The following is an 18528-nucleotide window of genomic DNA, read 5'->3' as shown; positions in this document are numbered from 1 at the left end:
AAGGTTCTGTGCTGTCTAATATGTACTTGACTATCTACTGCATATTCTCCCAGCTTCTGCTCCCATACAGGACCTTTTTTTTTTTTTTTTTTTTTGGTGTAGCATGCCCCTCAAAGCACCTAGAATGCTACACTTCTAGAAGCAGTTAGATAACAAAGATATTCCAGCAACTCCTGCTATGATAATTTTCCAGTTCCAAATCATTATTGCTTATGATACAGAACTTTGATTAATCATTTATATATTACATATATGATAGAACAGTCCATAACTGTTTTCCAAGAAAAATCTTTGTTCTAACTTTAAAAATAAATCATGTAACTACCAAATACAGATGTGTGTGCATTTTTTCCATGTGTTACTTCTGCATTAAGACAGATAGAGATTTCTATATAACTCCTGTTATTTTAACACCTTTTAAAGTACCATAAACTTTTATTTCCTTACTTCAGATTTGTTAGAGAGGTTTGAGAGATTATTATATAAAATCCAAGATTGTATTTATTGTAGAGATTTTTTATTCAGTGACTTTCGTATAAAAATACATAGTAAGTATTAAAAATAAAAAGAGTGATGAGTCACAAAAGCTTTGTTTCTCCTTTGGAAATGATGCTCTTTTTCAGGGCTGATGTGAATCTGATCATTGATTCCTGGCTGCCAATCACCACAGCCTAGAGGTGACCGAGTACCAGGTGTTGTGCGGAGTTTGTAGGCTCTGGAATGAGACAGACCTGTATCAAATCCCAGCCCATTGTTCTGAGCCGAGCTGCTGTGGGCAAGTCATTTAACTTGTCTGTGCTTCCTGCATCATTTGTAAGACAGGAATAATAATTACAGCCATCTCTTTAAATTGCGATGTATTAGATGAGATTAAAAATAAGTGAAGAATTTAACACAAAGCCAACACATAGTAATCATTCAATAAAATCTTAGCTATTGCCTGACCAGGTGGTGGCACAGTGGATAGAGAATTCGGACCGGGATGCGGAGGCCCCAGGTTCGAGACCCCGAGGTCACCAGCTTGAGCGCAGGCTCATCTGGTTTGAGCAAAGCTCACCAGCTTGGACCTAAGGTCACTGGCTCGAGCAAGGGGTTACACGGTCTGCTGTAGCCTCCCAGTCAAGGAACATATGAGAAAACAATCAATGAACAACTAAGGCATCGCAATGAAAAACTAATGATTGACGAATCTCATCTCCGTTCCTGTCTCTCCCTATCTATCCCTCTCTCTGACTCTCTCTCTGTCTCTGTAAAAAAAAAAAAAAAAAAAAAAACAACAACAAAAACTTAGCTACTATTATTGCTATGGATTTATATTGATCAAGGTATTAAGAAGCACACTATTTTAAAACAGTTGACAATATTTGGAAGATTAACACAAAGCATAGATTATTGACATCTGTTTTTTTTTCCACAGAAAGGTGAATTATTTCTTTTGTTGTTGTTCTTAATATCCTAGAAATCACGAGCTTGAAAAAGACCCAACTATCCTTAAACAAGCAAACAAACTACATATGACTGAATCCTATTCTTCGCAGAACTGAGGCATTGGAAGGGAATTTAGATGTTATCTGGTTTAATTTCTCTTCCCGGAGTTATTTGGTGGATAACTTTTTAACTTTTCCCCTATGAGTGAGAATAAGGTGTCTTTTAAAGAGATGGGAAGTCTGTTTGAATCAGAATGAAATATACACATAGTATTTCTAAACACTAACGTGTCAAAATATTTTCAGAACCAAATTATGATCTGGTATTTCATTTGGTTTAAATTTCATTTGGGAAAGTTTCTTCCACCTCTTATTAGAGATTGGCTGCTAGAGGGCTTGTGATCTCACTGCACTCCTGGTACTGCTCCAGCTCTGGTCCCCCATCCCCCAGCTCTGGTCCCCCGCCCCCCAGCTCTGGTCCCCCGCCCCTCAGCTCTGATCCCCCGCCCCCCAGCTCTGGTCTCCTGCCTCCCCAGCTCTGGTCCCCCCGCCCCCCAGCTCTGGTCCCCCATCCCCCAGCTCTGGTCCCCCGCCCCCCAGCTCTGGTCCCCCGCCCCCCAGCTCTGGTCCCCCATCCCCCAGCTCTGGTCCCCCGTCCCCCAGCTCTGGTCCCCCGCCCCCCAGCTCTGGTCCCCCGTCCCCCAGCTCTGGTCCCCCGCCCCCCAGCTCTGGTCCCCCACCTCCCCAGCTCTGGTCCCCCGTCCCCCAGCTCTGGTCCCCCGCCCTCCAGCTCTGGTCCCCCGCCCCCCAGCTCTGGTCCCCCGCCCCTCAGCTCTGATCCCCCGCCCCCCAGCTCTGGTCTCCTGCCTCCCCAGCTCTGGTCCCCCGCCCCCCAGCTCTGGTCCCCCGCCCCCCAGCTCTGGTCCCCCGCCCCCCAGCTCTGGTCCCCCATCCCCCAGCTCTGGTCCCCCGCCCCCCAGCTCTGGTCCCCCAGCTCTGGTCCCCCGCCCCCCAGCTCTGGTCCCCCGCCCCCCAGCTCTGGTCCCCCATCCCCCAGCTCTGGTCCCCCGCCCCCCCCAGCTCTGGTCCCCCGCCCCCCCAGCTCTGGTCCCCCGCCTCCCCAGCTCTGGTCCCCCGCCCCCCAGCTCTGGTCTCCTGCCTCCCCAGCTCTGGTCCCCCGCCCCCTCAGCTCTGGTCCCCCGCCCCCCAGCTCTGGTCCCCCGTCCCCCAGCTCTGGTCCCCCGCCCCCCAGCTCTGGTCCCCCGTCCCCCAGCTCTGGTCCCCCGCCCCCCCAGCTCTGGTCCCCCGCCCCCCCCAGCTCTGGTCCCCCGTCCCCCCAGCTCTGGTCCCCCGCCCCCCCAGCTCTGGTCCCCTGCCCCCCAGCTCTGGTCCCCTGCCCCCCAGCTCTGGTCCCCCGTCCCCCCAGCTCTGGTCCCCCGCCCCCAGCTCTGGTCCCCCGCCCCTCAGCTCTGATCCCCCGCCCCCCAGCTCTGATCCCCCGCCCCCTCAGCTCTGGTCCCCCGTCCCCCCAGCTCTGGTCCCCCGCCCCCTCAGCTCTGGTCCCCCGTCCCCCCAGCTCTGGTCCCCCGCCCCCCAGCTCTGGTCCCCCGCCCCCCAGCTCTGGTCTCCCGTCCCCCAGATCTGGTCCCCCACTACGTCCCAGGCAGTCAGGCGGGAATCAAGGGTTGTTGATGCGCTGGGAAGATGTGCTGATTTCGGAATAACAGCTCTGAGCTGAGGATGTCAGTAACTTTTAAAATAGCTTATTTAAAAATCTCTTCAGTGACCTCAGCTACACTTAATGCCACTTAGCTCATCTAGACGTGGGCAGGAAATGTAAGAAGGGTGGGCGACAACTGGGACTCCAAGCAGCTGTATCTTCAGAAGCCCATTTTAAGAAAGAACTTGTCTGAACAAGTTGAAGACTGAAGATACCCTTGGTATCCAGTGACCATGATGCAGACATGTGTCCCCATTCCCACAAGTCTGGGGGAAAATGTAGCCTTCCAACAACAGTTGTACGGTAGGCAGCCAGACATGAGCAGAGCAAGGACTATAGACCAGGCACGGAGAGTCAACAGGACAGAAAGCCCTCAGTGCCTAAAACTGGGGAAACAAAGAGATCCTCCCAGAGTAACCTTTCCTCCACTAGCATACTGCTGGGCATGTAGTTTAGGCCACCTTGTGGGGGTGTGAACAAGGGGCCAAAGAATAGCCCTTTAAGCATTAACCATCCAGGACAATGAGGTTCTGACCGGCACCAAATACATCTAAGCCTCAGTTGTGTTTCAGCTCCAGTCCCAGAAAAGCAGCAACACTACAGCTGACCTCAGGACCAGCTGCATGGACTAGTGACCCCTTGGCCTGGCACCGACTAATCAGTGAAGACCACAGCCTCAATAGAACACTCCTGGAGACGTGATGGGTATTCTATTGAGATCCTCCCCTGGGACCTCTCCCAAGTTCTCCACCCTCAAAAGACATTGGGACAGAGGACTCAGGCAGCTCTCCCTTCTGGGATTATACCAAACCTTTCTCCTCCTTCCTTCTTCCCCCAAGGTGTGTTTTACTTGCCCCCCCTGTTTCTCCTAAGCTCTAAGGAAACCCATAAGACTTGCAACCGGGGAGCAGTGGGCAGCAGCAGCTCAACCCAGGCTCAACCCCTGAATCTGTCTCCAAGCCCCCTTTTCTCTGACTTCCTTTCTGCACGGCCAATAAATTCTTCCTTTACTTGCTGCATTTTGTGTCTTGATTTTTTTTCTCTCAAGAAGACAAGGATTTAGGTTTTGTCGTTTCTCTAGTAACAATTGCACATGGTATTTCTTGAGCTCTGAACATAACTTCTGTGATGGGAGCTCTGGCCTCCTTCTCTGGTTCCCTATGTATCTTAGAGATTCTATATATAGGAGATGCTTCCCGTGGACTCAGGGACACGATCCTGTCAGTTTCTGTGGTTTCTCCTGTTGACCCTCATGATTCTCTCCTGCAGTTCGTGTGGCCACCACAGCAGGGATGCCTGCTGAGATTTGCTGCATCCAGGCTGAGGATGCCTGGCCGCAAGGGTGCTGATGCTGTAGTGAAAGCACGTGCCTTGTTGAAGAGCCCAGGTGAGGGCGCTGCTCCCAGCACGAGTGCCGATGGGACAGAGCCCTGGAAAAGCAGTGCTTAGTTTTCTGGAGCCTTCGGTGTGCTAAAGCTTCACCAAAGCAGGGGACACTTTGGCATTCATTAATGCTGTTTGTCTGTTAATTAGACACCAAAGTTATACCATAAAATCTCCAGCACTCTATACTTGTTACTATTGAAATATTTATGGAACAAACATTATTAAACATGCATTTACTAAAAATCTGACAATTTCACAACACCTAGATCAGTGGTTCTCAAACTTTTTAAGTTGGGGCGCATTTAAAATCCTATAAATAATTGTAGGTGCACTATACACAAATTTTTGAGAAATGTGTTATAATAATTAAGTCAAATGTTAAAAGATATATATAAAGTCCAAGTGTGCTTTTATAGTAATTAAATGAAATAAATACGACAAAATTAAATTTATTCTGACATTAAAAAACATTTTTAGGTTACATTTTTTGAGTTATACTTTTTAGAATTCTTAAAAAAGAGGGGTTAAAAAATGACAGAGTTATCTTTTTATATATATAGGTACATTCTTAGTAAGATTTAGTAAATTCAGCAGGTCCCAGCGCAAATGTGTTAATTTTTTTCATTCTTGTGTTTATGAGAAACATGAGCCTGATGTGTCCTAGCGATTTCTTCAATGTTTGAGCATATATTTGAAAGGCAAACTCTTATTTCCTCGTCAATACCTTGAAGAATTCCTCTCTTTTTACTCTTAATTGTGTTGAGTGCAGAAAACCCCCACTATACATATCATCTTAACTTTACACCAAACAAAGGATAGAAGAAACTTGCCTCTAGTTTCCAGGGAACATGGGTGGTAGTGTAAACAATCCAGCACCACAGCTTAACAGCCTTTTGCAACCTAATCAGGCAAGTGAGGTGGGGGGTTGGGCAGACTGTCAGCTTACAGCCAATTCCCCACACCTCTGTCCCCCAAAAATCTAAACTCCAAAAACCCTGTTGGTTTTTTGGTCCCCAAAAAGCACATATTTCTCTGGAATACCATAGGGTGCACCTGGAAATCTTCTAGGGCACACCAGTGCGCCCTGGCGCACACTTTGAGAACCACTGACCTAGATCATCTCCGGACTTAACACGTTTTTCAGCCTAATGAAAGATCTGTGTTTGCTGTTTAAAAATTATCACATAAAGTCTCCAACTGGTTTGTGTCCTGAATATCTTTTATGCTATACATCCTTCATAATTCAGTTCAGTAAGCTTTTGTTCTAGCACATTTAGATTTTACCCCCAAACTTCTCATTAATAATCCACACTGCAAAGGACATCCTCATGGCTATCACCCTCCAACCAGCACCATCTATTTTATTTATTTATTTAATTTATTTTTAGAGAGGAGAGAGAGGGAGAAGAGGTGAGGAGCTGGAAGCATCAACTCCCATATGTGCCTTGACTAGGTAAGCCCAGGGTTTTGAACCGGCGACCTTAGCATTTCCAGGTCGATGCTTTATCCACTGCACCACCACAGGTCAGGCCAACCAGCACTATCTATAATTATTTCCTTGGGGGGGGGGGAATCCTGATTGCTGAGTCAAAGGCCTTGTATTTTTTTTTAAAGGCTTTGATACATACTTTCTAGTTGTCCTCTCAAATGGATTTACCATGCTTTTGACAACTCTAGGTAAATCTTTAAAATAAATGTTTATTGGATTTAAACAAAATCACTACAGTAATGCACTCACATTATATAACAAGTTCAAATGATATAGAAGTGATCAAAGTATAAGGCAAACACCTTACTTCTTATGACTCTTTTCTGAAATAGGTGGTATCATGTTAACACTTTTATGTGCCTGCTTCCAGACCCTCTTCTGAGCCTGAGCAGGTGGAAGGAGGCAGTGCTGAAAGTCTGGCATTTACCTGCACTGATGTGCTCAATATAACCCTACTGGAATATATAAAATCACTAGTTTTAATGGAAAATATTAATTCACCCCTCTCATGTCCATATTTATTTCATTCATTTCTGTACTATTTGAAATGATTACAAATTCATATCATTTTGATAATCCAAAAATATCTACAAATATATTTACAAGCATGTTAGAATTGAGATAACCTCTAAGAAATGTCACCTCTTTCACAAAACCATAAAAAAAACCTTGTCATATTTATTATAAAGTATGTATATTATGAAGCACAGAGAAAACTTAGAAATTTGGTTGAGGATTTTTCTGTTGCCATCTAGAGTTAAGAACAAAGGCTCATGCCTTAGCCCATTTATCTAATCTGCAAAAAGGAGTTGCATCTTCCAGTGCTTACCAGGAAGAGGGGACTATTACAGCAAAGAAAAAGGCACCCTTTCCCCAGGACAGCCTCAGCTTATGCTGGAGTGCAGGGTGTGTGGGCTTGCCAGACACAACATGGATCTGAGCCTCTAATTGTATCCAAGACTGGCCCCGACGGTGCTTTAAACAGACTGCATAAGTGTTCTGTAGACCAGCAGCTCCCCTGGCACACCCCTTTGTGGGAACAATTGCCTATCCACAGGCAGCAGTAGCATTCCCCCAGCTCCTTCAGGTGGTCCACTCAATACAAGGAGTGAGCTGGCAGTAAGGTGCCCAGCAGCATTGTAGGCTCAGTTTACTGTCCTTTAAAAGTTCTAGCAGGTCTAGTATTTGGTCTTTGTCAAGTTTCAGAAGTCCATACCTCCAACAGCTAATTCCCTCAGCTTGTTCACATTAGTGAAATTTTTCATCATTCATTTTCTTAGTGTTTGGTTGTTGATGGTAGTGTAATACCTTCATTTAATAAGATCTTTAAAAAATTGAAATTTGAGTGCTTTTCATCTTGTGACAACCAGAGAATTATACATTGCAGTAAAATTGAATTTAACAAAATACACCCTCTTAGAAAGCAGTTTTCTACCCTTCCATAATCCTCAGAAGGAGAGCAAGAACACACAAAACAGACTTTCCATTGAAAAACTGTTCATACTGAATTTAAAACCTTTTTGACCAAATAGAATGTGAGCATAAAAATTTGGAAATTGTTGCATCAGAACCTCTATTTTCACATGATGAAATTAAAATGAAGATAAATTGAAAATGCTTTCTTTTTATTACAGTATCCTTTTTATTATAGAATAATTTTAGATTTATAGAAAAATTTGGATAGCACAAAGAGTTCCCATATACCTCACACCCAGTTTCCTTTACTATTAATGTTTACATTATAACGGCATATTTGTCACTATTGGCTAACTGATATTGCTACAGTATTTTAACTAAGTCCAGATTTTCTTTAGCTTTACTTAGTTTTCCCCAAATGTCCTTTTTCTGTTCTGGGATTTTATCCAAGATCCCACATTACATTTAGTTGTCATGTTTCCTTAGGCGCCTCTTAGTTGTGGGTTTCATTCCTCAGACCTCCCTTGTTTTTGATGCACTCGACTGTTTTGAGGATTACTGGTCTAGTATTTTATGAACTGCCCTTCAACTGAGTCTTGCCTAATATTTTTCTCAGGATTAGCTATCAAGGGTACACACATGCTCTCAACCTGACTTATCACTGTTGATGTTGACTTTGCATACCTGGCTGAGGTCGTGTTTGTCAGGTTTCTCCATCATAAAATTTGTCTTTTTTCTTCTTTCCATATTGTGCTCTTTGAAAGGAAGCCTCCAGGAGCAGCCCACAATCAAGAAGTGGGCATTTATCCTACATCTTCTTGAGGGTGGAGTATTTACATACATTTGTTAGAATTCTTGGAATCTTGGAAGAGATTTGTCTATTCTCCCTCATTTATTTGTCCAATCATTGATTAATCTGTTTATACCTTGGGCTATAATCCAATGCTACTTTACTTTGTTGTTCAAATTGTTTCAGCTTTGGCCATTGGGCTCTTTTAGCTGGCTCTTATATCCCTTTGACATAATTCATATTGTGGTTTATTATTTTTAAATTCACAATATTTTTAGCATTTCCTTACTTTCTGACACTACAAGATGCTCCAGGCTTGTCTTGTATATTTCCTGCCCTTAGAATCACTTATTTCTCTAGAAAGCCCTAGTTCCTTTTGTTGGAGAATAACATCAAGATTCAGGCACCAGTTCTATGTCTTAATCCAGGCAGGCTGCTATAACAAACTATCACAAACTGAGTGGCTTATATACAACAGAAATTTATTTACTATAGTTCTGGAGGTAAGAAGTCCAAGATCAAGGTGCCAGCATAAATGGGTTCCAGTGAGGGTCTTCTAGTTACAAACTGCCATCTTCTTACTGGATCTCCATGTGACCAAAGAGCAAAGAGAAAAAAAGCTGTCTCACATCTTTTTGTGAGGGTATTAATCCCATTCATGAGGACTCCACCCTTATGGCCTAAGTACCTACCTCCCAAAGGCCCCACCTCCTAATGCTATCACATTGGAGACTAGGATTTCAACATATGAATTTGGAGGTAGGGTGGGGAGCATAAACATTCAGTCCACACCATTGTGTCTGTTGCTACCAAAGTGTTGCTGCTTCTAGGCCCTGCCAGTTGACAAAACAAGGAAATATATATGTGAAAATGTTTTCTTTTAAGTAAATGGTTATATATCTATTCATACTTTTATATTTATTTTATCATTTCCACATGAACTTTGTGACTCTGTTGAGAGGGAGTTGCTCAGGATGTGGGCTAGGTTTTCCATTTTGAGCCTGAGGCCCATTGGATATCAAGTAGATGTCCTCTAATGTGTTTACATGAATTAGACACATAAGGCTTTCCTTTTGTTGGAAGATAATTTTCGAGGGATCTCTTATGTTTTTCTTTTGTGTGTGTGTGTGTGTATTTTTCTGAAGCTGGAAACGGGGAGAGACAGTCAGACAGACTCCCGCATGCGCCCCACCGGGATCCACCCGGCACGCCCACCAGGTGCAACGCTCTGCCCACCAGGGGGCGATGCTCTGCCCCTCCGGGGCGTCGCTCTGCCGCGACCAGAGCCACTCTAGCGCCTGGGGCAGAGGCCAAGGAGCCATCCCCAGCGCCCGGGCCATCTTTGCTCCAATGGAGCCTTGGCTGCAGGAGGGGAAGAAAAAGACAGAGAGGAAGGAGGGGGGGGGGTGGAGAAGCAAATGGGCGCTTCTCCTATGTGCCCTGGCCGGGAATCAAACCCGGGTCCCCCGCATGCCAGGCTGATGCTCTACCACTGAGCCAAACAGCCAGGGCCTTATGTTTTTCTATAAATGAATGTAGAAGACTATCTTTTTCAAGGAGGATTGTTTAGTGAACAACAGCCTTAGAAGATAAAGTGTCCCCTTCCAGAGCATGGGCAGATTTGGTCATTGTCCAATATAAAAAAGGACAATGTCTCCCTCAGAGGCAAAATTCAGATGGGTTTGCTTGTAGCGCATTATAAAAGATTCAGGTTCCCTAAGCTCAAGGTTCCTCAGCTGTGATGTGAACCACCTGCATGTGTGATGTCCCTCTGGGCTTCTCCATCTTGCCTCATAGCATTTGAGGGCAAGAGAAACCACATAAACACGAAGCTGATCCTGCTTACACTGTTGGGAATAACACACGCTGTGTCTCATCATACTGTTCAGAAGTCTTGGGTCTTCTGTCAGCTTCCAGTAAACTGTGGCAGACTAACTTGTTTACTTGCAAGTAGGTTAAACCTCAGACTTGTCACAGGTTTTAACACCTTTCCCTTAATTTAGGTTTAGCGCTAACAATATTCTGATATTTCTCAGATAAATATAAAGTCTTTTTTGATTTATCAATACTAAAGACTACATTAATTTTTTAATTAAAAAATAAATTAAAAATACTTAAAAATAAAATTATGGCTCAATATAACAAAATGAAAATCGTATTTACCTTATGTATTAAAGAGAAAAACAGCCAGAAATCAGAACTGGTTCAAAGGAGAAGTCAAACACAAATTTATATGGAGTAAAAAAATGTTAAAACCAATTTATAAATGAACAAATCTGTGGGTTTTTTTTTTCTTATAGGAGTGGAGTTGGATGGGGTAGGTGAGTGGAGTCTGTTGAATTTCCATCAGATGAAATTTATTTGCCTGTCTATAGATAAGAGTGATTTGCATTGCCATCTGATCCACAATTTATAAAGTTGTAGAATAATTTAAATGCAAGCAAAAACACAAACTCAAGCCTGGCCTGTGGTGGCGCAGTGGAAAAGCGTCAACCTGGAATGCTGAGGTCGTCGGTCTGAAACCCTGGACTTGCGGGGTCATGGCGCATACGGGCAACAACTACTATGAGTTGATGCTTCCTGCTTCTCCCCCTTCTTTGTCTCTCTCCCTCTCCCTCTCTTTTCCCCCCTCTCTCTAAAAATCAATTTTAAAAAAAGAAAGAAAAAAAACACAAACTATATAGAATCAGATAACTTGGAAAGGTGTGTTGTAAATGAAGTATAATTTTCCACTGGAGACATGCAGTAATTTTTTTTGCTTATTCTAAAGTCTTAAATTTTCCTTAAACCAATAGAATGTACTATTCAAATGTTTCCAAAGTATTGATACAATGTGAGAGAATTAACACGAAGACCAAAGGAAATTTTTTAAAAAGTAAGTCTAGACACACATAAATAAAAAAGATATTGGAAGAGCTTCTAATAATCTGATCTGGAGATGGGATCTGACAGAACAAAGGAGCATTTGCTTAAACCAGTGGTTCTCAAAGTGTGCGCCAGGGTGCACTAGTGCGCCTTAGAAGATTTCCAGGTGCGCCCTATGGTATTCCAGAGAAATATGTGCCTGTTGGGGACCAGAAAACCAACAGGGTTTTTGGAGTTTACATTTTTGGGGGACCCAGGTGTGGGGAATTGGCTGTAAGCTGACAGTCTGCCCAACAATCCCCCCCCCCCCCACCTCACTTGCCTGATTAGGTTGCAAAAGGCTGTTAAGCTGTGATTCTGGATTGTTTACACTACCACCCATGTTTCCCAGAAAGACTAGAGGCAAGTTTCTTCTATCCTTTGTTTGGTGTAAAGTTAAGATGATATGTATGGTGGAAGTTTTCTGCACTCAACACAATTAAGAGTAAAAAGAGAGGAATCCTTCAATGTATTGACAATGAAATGAGAGTTTACCTTTCAAATATATGCCCAAACATTGAAGAAATTGCTAGGACACATCAGACTCACGTTTCTCATAAACACAAGAATGAAAAAGCTTAACACATTCACGCTGGGACCTGCCAAATTTACTAAATCTTACTAAGAATGTATCTATATATATAAAAAGATAACTTTTTTGTTGGTTTTTCTTAGTTTTTAACCCCTCTTTTTCACAAATTCTAAAAAGCATAACTCAAAAAATGTAACCTAAAAATGGTTTTTAATGTCAGAATAAACGTAATTTTGTCATATTTATTTTGTTTAATTAGCATAAAAGCACGCTTGGGTTTTATTTTTTTCTTTAATATTTGACTTAATTATTATAACATATTTCTCAGAAATTTGTATATAGTGCGCCTACAATTATTTGTAGGATTTAAATTTTTTTTTAACTATTATTAACTTTTAGAGAGGAGAGAGAATGAGAGAGAGAGAGAGAGAGAGAGGGAGAGGGGGGAGGGAGGAGCAGGAAGCATCAACTCCCATATGTGCCTTGACCAGGCAAGCCCAGGATTTTGAACCGGCAACCTCAGCATTCCAGGTCGACACTTTATCCACTGCGCCACCACAGGTCAGGCCTATTTGTAGGATTTTAAATGCACCCTGACTTCAAAAAGTTTGAGAACCACTGGTAAACTCTTGTAAGAGAAAAGTCCTAAGAATGTCACTGATTCAGACAGTTCCCTCTCCTGACCACTAGGTGTTGCTAAGCAGGCATGCTGACCTGTGGCCAAAGGGAAAGCAGGAGTGGAGGCCTCTCATGCATCCGTGGAAATGTTCAGCTGATTAACAAGTTGAAGAACCTATCCGGTGGCGAGACATTTTACCCAGTCCAGGGCCTGGCACATAGTAAGCATTCAAAACATGTTTTTTTGAAATAAATTATTCAGAACACAGAGGAGTGCTTTTAATCTGTGGACATCCAGAAATGTGATATTTCAGAGTAAGGATTCTATTTTTTTTTTTTTTTTTTTACAGGGACAGAGAGAAAGTCAGTAAGAGGGACAGACAGACAGGAATGAAGAGAGATGAGAAGCATCAATCATCAGTTTTTTGCTGCGACACCTTAGTTGTTCATTGATTGCTTTCTCAAATTAAAAAATTACTATTGTATTTAGTGGAACAAGAACTAGATAATATGGAGAGCCAGGGATGGGAGCACTGCTAGTGAGTTAAAAAGGTGAAGTAAAAACCCCCCAAAATGCCACAAACATAAGTTTGAGTCCCAGATAAGATAATTTGTTTGTTATTGAGGTTTGAATGAGAGGAGATGTAAAGGAGAAAGGAAGAAACTAATATAGAGGGAGAAAAGAAAGAGAGAGAGAGAGAAAAAAAGAGGGAACCACTAAAAGAAGAAAAAAGAAAGGAGAGAGAGAGAGAGAGAGAGTTAAGGGTTTTGGAGTGCAACCCTCATAGAGAGAAAGGAAGAGAAGAGAAAAGATAATGGGAGATGTAACACTTATGGGTAGTGTAGTTCAAGGAGAGGAGAGAGTAAGACCGGTAGAGAGTTAATCGGCCAAATTGGAGGAGGAAAAAAAAAGTATCAAGAATGAAGATAAGAGAAACAAACGAACAAATATAATAAAATGGGATAGGTTATAAAGTCTGCAGATTATTCTTGATTTTGAGAGGTTATCTTCTTGCTTTTTCTTTTCTCTCCCTCTTCCTGGTCGGTGACTCTGTACCCCGGGTTTTGCCCCTTTGCCACACTCAGGTGGAGGTTTGCAGTTGATAAGTCTCTATGGCAATGTCATGTCTTGTGCTTTAGTCTCGGCTCATTAGCATTTATAGGCTCCGACAGTGAGAGAGTCCGTGTTCCTGGAGCCTTTCTCCTAGTCTTTCCTTCCTCAATTAGTAGCCTGATAATCCAGCTATGGGGTTGCTGCTGCCTCCGCCTGGATAGTAAGAGGCTCAAAGAGCTGGCAACTCCCCACTCTATTTCCACTCAGCACAGGGCTCTGGGTAAGGCTCAGTCAGTCAGAGCTGCTAGCATAATCAGGCGGGCTTTCCGGCCATTCAAAGACCTCTGGCTCTGCCACTCTGTCCGGTAACACAAGCGGGCGCTCACTTCCGGGACGCTTGGAGGAAACTCACTCACTGGCTGCGCACGCAGACCAGGATATCCGGCCAGCAGTCTCACGCTCTGAGTGAAACCCCCAACCGCAGGGAAAAGTTGCAGCGTTGGAATTGAGTCTCGCTCCGTCCCCGTGCGCGGCTTTTGCAAGGCGCTGGGGCGGCCCGAGATTCCGCTTTGGCCCACACAAAGGCCCCTGACTCTGCCCCTCTGTGCGATAACACGGGCGCGCACTGCCGAGGCACTCGGAGGAATCGCTCACTCCTTATCTGCGCGCGCAAACCAGGATATGAGGCCGGCCGCTTTCCCTCTGAGTGAAACACCCTCCGGCACGGAAAATCTCCACCGTTGGAATTAGTTCTCACTCCCTCCCGTGCGTGGCTTTCCCAGGGCGCTGGGGCTGCCCAGAGACTCTGCCCTCGGCCCACAGAAAGGCCTCTGACCCTGCCTCTCCGTGAGGCAACACGGGCACTGACTCCCGGGGCCTAGGAAGAAATCTCTCGCCCACTAACTGCGCACCAGCCAGGAGACCGGGTAAAATGTCCGCGCCGCTTGTCTTTCTTTGTTTGGGTTTGGCGCGAGTGTTAGCTTGTATTGCTCGGGTTGCCACAGGATCAGATTTTCCTTGGCTTGGATCTCCGTGCCACAGCCTGGTTCGGCCGTTTGTGTCGCGGCCTGGATGTATTCACCCCCTTTGCCCGCCTCAGTTTCTATATTTACAGTTACCAGAGAAAGCCGCCCTGTTTAGGTTAGTGAGGAAGGCGGAGCATTTCTTACTCCCTATTTCCTTCGGGGTTTGGTTATATATTTAGCCAATTTTTCACTCAATCATACCTTTGGGTGTATTGCGAAGCATCTGGAAGCTCCAAGTATAGGTTTTTCTGTTTCTGGTTGAAGATCTTGTTGAGTTTTGGGGGAGATTTATCGGTATCGCTTCCTACCCCGCCATTACTCTGACGTCATCTCCTGATTGCTTTCTCATATGTGCCTTGACCGCGGGCCTTCAGCAGACCAAGTAACCCCTTGCTTGAGCCAGCGACCTTGGGTCCAAGCTGGTGAGCTCTTTACTCAAGCCAGATGAGCCCGCGCTCAAGCTGGCGACCTCGGGGTCTCAAACCTGGGTCCTTCCACATCCCAGTCCGATGCTCTATCCACTGTGCCACTGCCCGGTCAGGCCGGAGTAAGGATCCTTGAAGATATCTGGTCATAATCGGACCAAGGGAGAAAATAATACAGTCTGGAAGTCACTCGGTTAATTAAACAAAATGAGGCAAATTTGGCCATGAAATCAGACATGGTAAATCTATAAAATGTTTCCATTGCCTATAAAAATACAGACATCGCAAAAACACTTGCTTAAATGCAGGCAGGGTAAATCATTCCTTTATTTGGTTTCTGTTTTGCTCAGAAGCCATCAAATGTTGATTTTTTTCCACTCCTACTCCCTCAAGCTTTCTAATAATTTTCAAGTAATATTGGTCCAATGAGAAACTGATGGCAAGCCATCTATAATTTTACATAATCTACATTAACGTAAAATGAAAAACAAAGAATAGAGGGGCGATAATGGTGGGTTAGATACAGAGTTGGCAGAAAGGAGGAGTTTAAATCAGGAGGCTGTTAGAAAACCCCAAGAACAGATCTTTCTGTTTCTGAATGTTCTGACTGGGGTTTTGCCTACGCAGGAGCCTTTCATTCCTTGACTGTTGAAAGTGCCCTGATTTTACTTTCGGGGTTGAGCCCTCCCCCATCAGGCTGAGAGGTAAGCCCTGAGCCAAGCTGGTCTTATCAAAGGGCCAGTCCCTGAAACCTACTGTAGAGCCTGCAAACCATTAAAATTCTTTCAGCTTCATGTCTCAAAGAAACTGCCCATTAGTTCTTGCTTCCTGGAACCCCACAGCTGCCCTAATTTCTGTCCTTTAAAGACCTGAGTCTTTCTTCTTTCTTTAAATCTGTGAGTCACTCCACACTTATCTAGTAGATTCCTATTTGCCTATCTTAGTCAGAGTTCATTTCTGTTGACTGCAGCCAAAAATGCTGACTGATGTAATGAGAAACGGGACACTGTCAAAAATCTAGTCCTGCCTGACCAGGCAGTGGTGCAGTGGATAGAGTGTTGGCCTGGGGTGCTGAGGACCCAGTTTTGAAACCCTGAGGTTGCCAGCTTGAGTGCAGGCTCACAAGCTTGAGCGCTGGGTTGCTGGCATGAGCTTGGGATCATAGACATGACCACATGGTCGCTGGCTTGAGCCCAAAGGTCGTTGGCTTGAATCCCAAGGTTGCTGGCTTGGAGCCTAAGATTGCTGGCTTGAACAAGGGGTCACTTGCTCTGCTGTAACCCCCTGGTCAAGGCACATATGAGAAAGTAATTAATGAACTACTAGGTGCCACAACAAAGAATTGATGCTTCTCATCTCTCTCCCTGTCTTTCTGTCCCTCTCTGTTCTCCCTTCCTCACTTAAAAAAAATAAAAATCTAGTCTTATGATTACTTCTATAATCTCTGCTGAATTTATCATTAGAAAGGATCAGCCTGAGAGTAAAGGAGGCTCCTTGGAAATGAGAAATCACTGACATTTATGGACACTTACTATGTTCCAGACACTTTTCTAAACATTTACAAGTATTGTCTTATTTAATCTTCAGAATGGCACCATGGAATAGATGTTATTATCCCCATCTTACAAATGGGAAGAAAACGGAAGCCGAGAGTGATTAAATAACCTGACTACTTTCACATGGCTGGATAAACAGTCTTATTTATTTATTTATTTATTTATTTATTTTGTATTTTTCTGAAGTTGGAAATGGGGAAACAGTCAGACAAACTCCCGCATGCGCCCGACCGGGGATCCACCTGGCACGCCCACCAGGGGGCGATGTTCTGCCCATCTGGGGTGTCGCTCTTTTGCAACCAGAGCCATTCTAGCGCCTGAGGCAGAGGCCACAGAGCCATCCTCAGCACCTGGGCCAACTTTGCTCCAGTGGAGCCTTGGCTGCAGGAGGGGAAGAGAGAGACAGAGAGGAAGGAGAGGGGGAGGGGGTGGAGAAGCAGATGGGTGCTTCTCCTGTGTGCCCTGGCCGGGAATCGAACCCGGGACTCCTGCACGCCAGGCCGACACTCTACCACTGCGCCAACTGATGGCCGGATAAACAGTCTTAAAATTTGTTGTATGAATTCTAGTTTTTCAGAATTAGTTTCTGAGGGCTGTTGTAACAAAGTACTACAAACTGAGGGGAATGAAAACAACAGTTTGCCTGACCTGTGGTGGCGCAGTGAATAAAGCGTCGACCTGGAAATGCTGAGGTCGCCGGTTCGAAACCCTGGGCTTGCCTGGTCAAGGCACATATGGGAGTTGATGCTTCCAGCTCCTCCCCCCTTCTCTTTCTCTGTCTCTCTCTCCTCTGTCTCTCTCCTCTCTAAAAATGAATAAATAAAATTAAAAAAAAAAAAAGATAAAAAAAAAAAAAGAAAACAACAGTTTATGGTCTTATAGTTCTGGAGGCTAAATGTCTGAAATCAGGGTGTTGGCAGGGCCACACTCTCTCTGACTGTTCCAGGGAGAATCCTGCCTGCTTCTTCTAGCATCTGATGCTAGCAGGCCATCCTTGGCTTGTAGATGTATCACTCCAGTCTCTGCCTCTGTTGTCACATGGCTACTTGCTATGTGTGTTTCAGTCCTCTTCTAATAAGATCACTAGTCATATTGGATTAAGGTCCCACCTACTCCAGTATGACCTCATCTTAACTAACTAATGACATCCCTCAAAACCCTATTTCTAAATAAGTTCATGTTCTAAGGCGCTGGGGGTTAGGACTTCTTTTAGGGAGATACAATTCAACCTATAACAAGAATGTTAACAGAAATTGTTAAAAAAAAATTCTGCCTGACCTGTGGTGGCACAGTAGATAAAGTGTCAACCTGGGAAGCTGAGGTTGTTGATTTGAAACCCTGGGCTTGCCTGGTCAAGGCACATATGGGAGTTGATGCTTCCTGCTCCTCTCCCCCCCCCCCCCACTCTAAAATGAGTAAATAAAATATTTAAAAAAAAAAAAGAGTTCTGTGGTCAGATAATTTTGGGAAACACAAGATTAAACACCACCACAACAGGATTCTCTGCTGTAGGACTTTTGTTCATCAAAAAGGGAGTCACTAAGTTGAGACTGTAATGTATAATTTCTCAACATGCTTGAGTATGAACTTTTTTTTACAAGTCTACTCTAGGATTGGCACTCTGGGTGACTCATGGTTCTCAGGCTGATGGGAAGCAGCAGTACCCTGGTGAGGTCTCTTCCTACTTGTCTGGTTCTACCTCTTACCTGCTTTGTCACCTGAGACAACTGCTTTCTTTTCTGAGCATGAGTTTATTCATGTCTAAAACAGACACAATCTTTCCCCTATGGATTTCTTGTAAGGACTTCAATAAATGAGAGCGGCTGAAAAAACCTAGTAGAATGCGTGGCATAAAAGTAGGCTTTCTTTTAATAGTAACTGCCTTTGTTATACTAACCTATTGGTTTTGAATTTCTTGGCATTAAATTTTTTTTTTAGTTTTAAGTTTATTGATTTGAGAGAGAGAGAAAGGGGGAGAGAGAGACAGAAACATCAATCTATTCTTGTATGTGCCCTGACAGGGGATTGAACAGGTAACCTCTGTGCTTCGAGATGAAGCTCTAGCCAACTGAGCTATCAGGCTAGGGCCATTTTGGCATTTCTATTAAGCATTTCCAGATCTCAAGAACAGTTTCTAAGCCAGGACTTTTTCTACCAATAAGGTTGTCTTGTTCATTTTCCTCTTC

The 18528-nt window shown here is 44.1% G+C and overlaps 1 protein-coding gene across 1 annotated transcript in view; it reads right to left on the bottom strand.

Moving 5' to 3' along the window:
* The window catches only part of C1D (C1D nuclear receptor corepressor), a 495080-nt gene that overhangs the window by 314930 nt on the left and 161622 nt on the right, over window positions 1-18528 (bottom strand). The window lies entirely within an intron of this gene.

Source organism: Saccopteryx leptura, chromosome 3, assembly GCF_036850995.1.
Source record: "Saccopteryx leptura isolate mSacLep1 chromosome 3, mSacLep1_pri_phased_curated, whole genome shotgun sequence".
NCBI classification, from domain to species: domain Eukaryota; kingdom Metazoa; phylum Chordata; class Mammalia; order Chiroptera; family Emballonuridae; genus Saccopteryx; species Saccopteryx leptura.
Note: the sequence above shows the minus strand (reverse complement) of the source record. Positions and strands in the feature narration are given on the sequence as shown.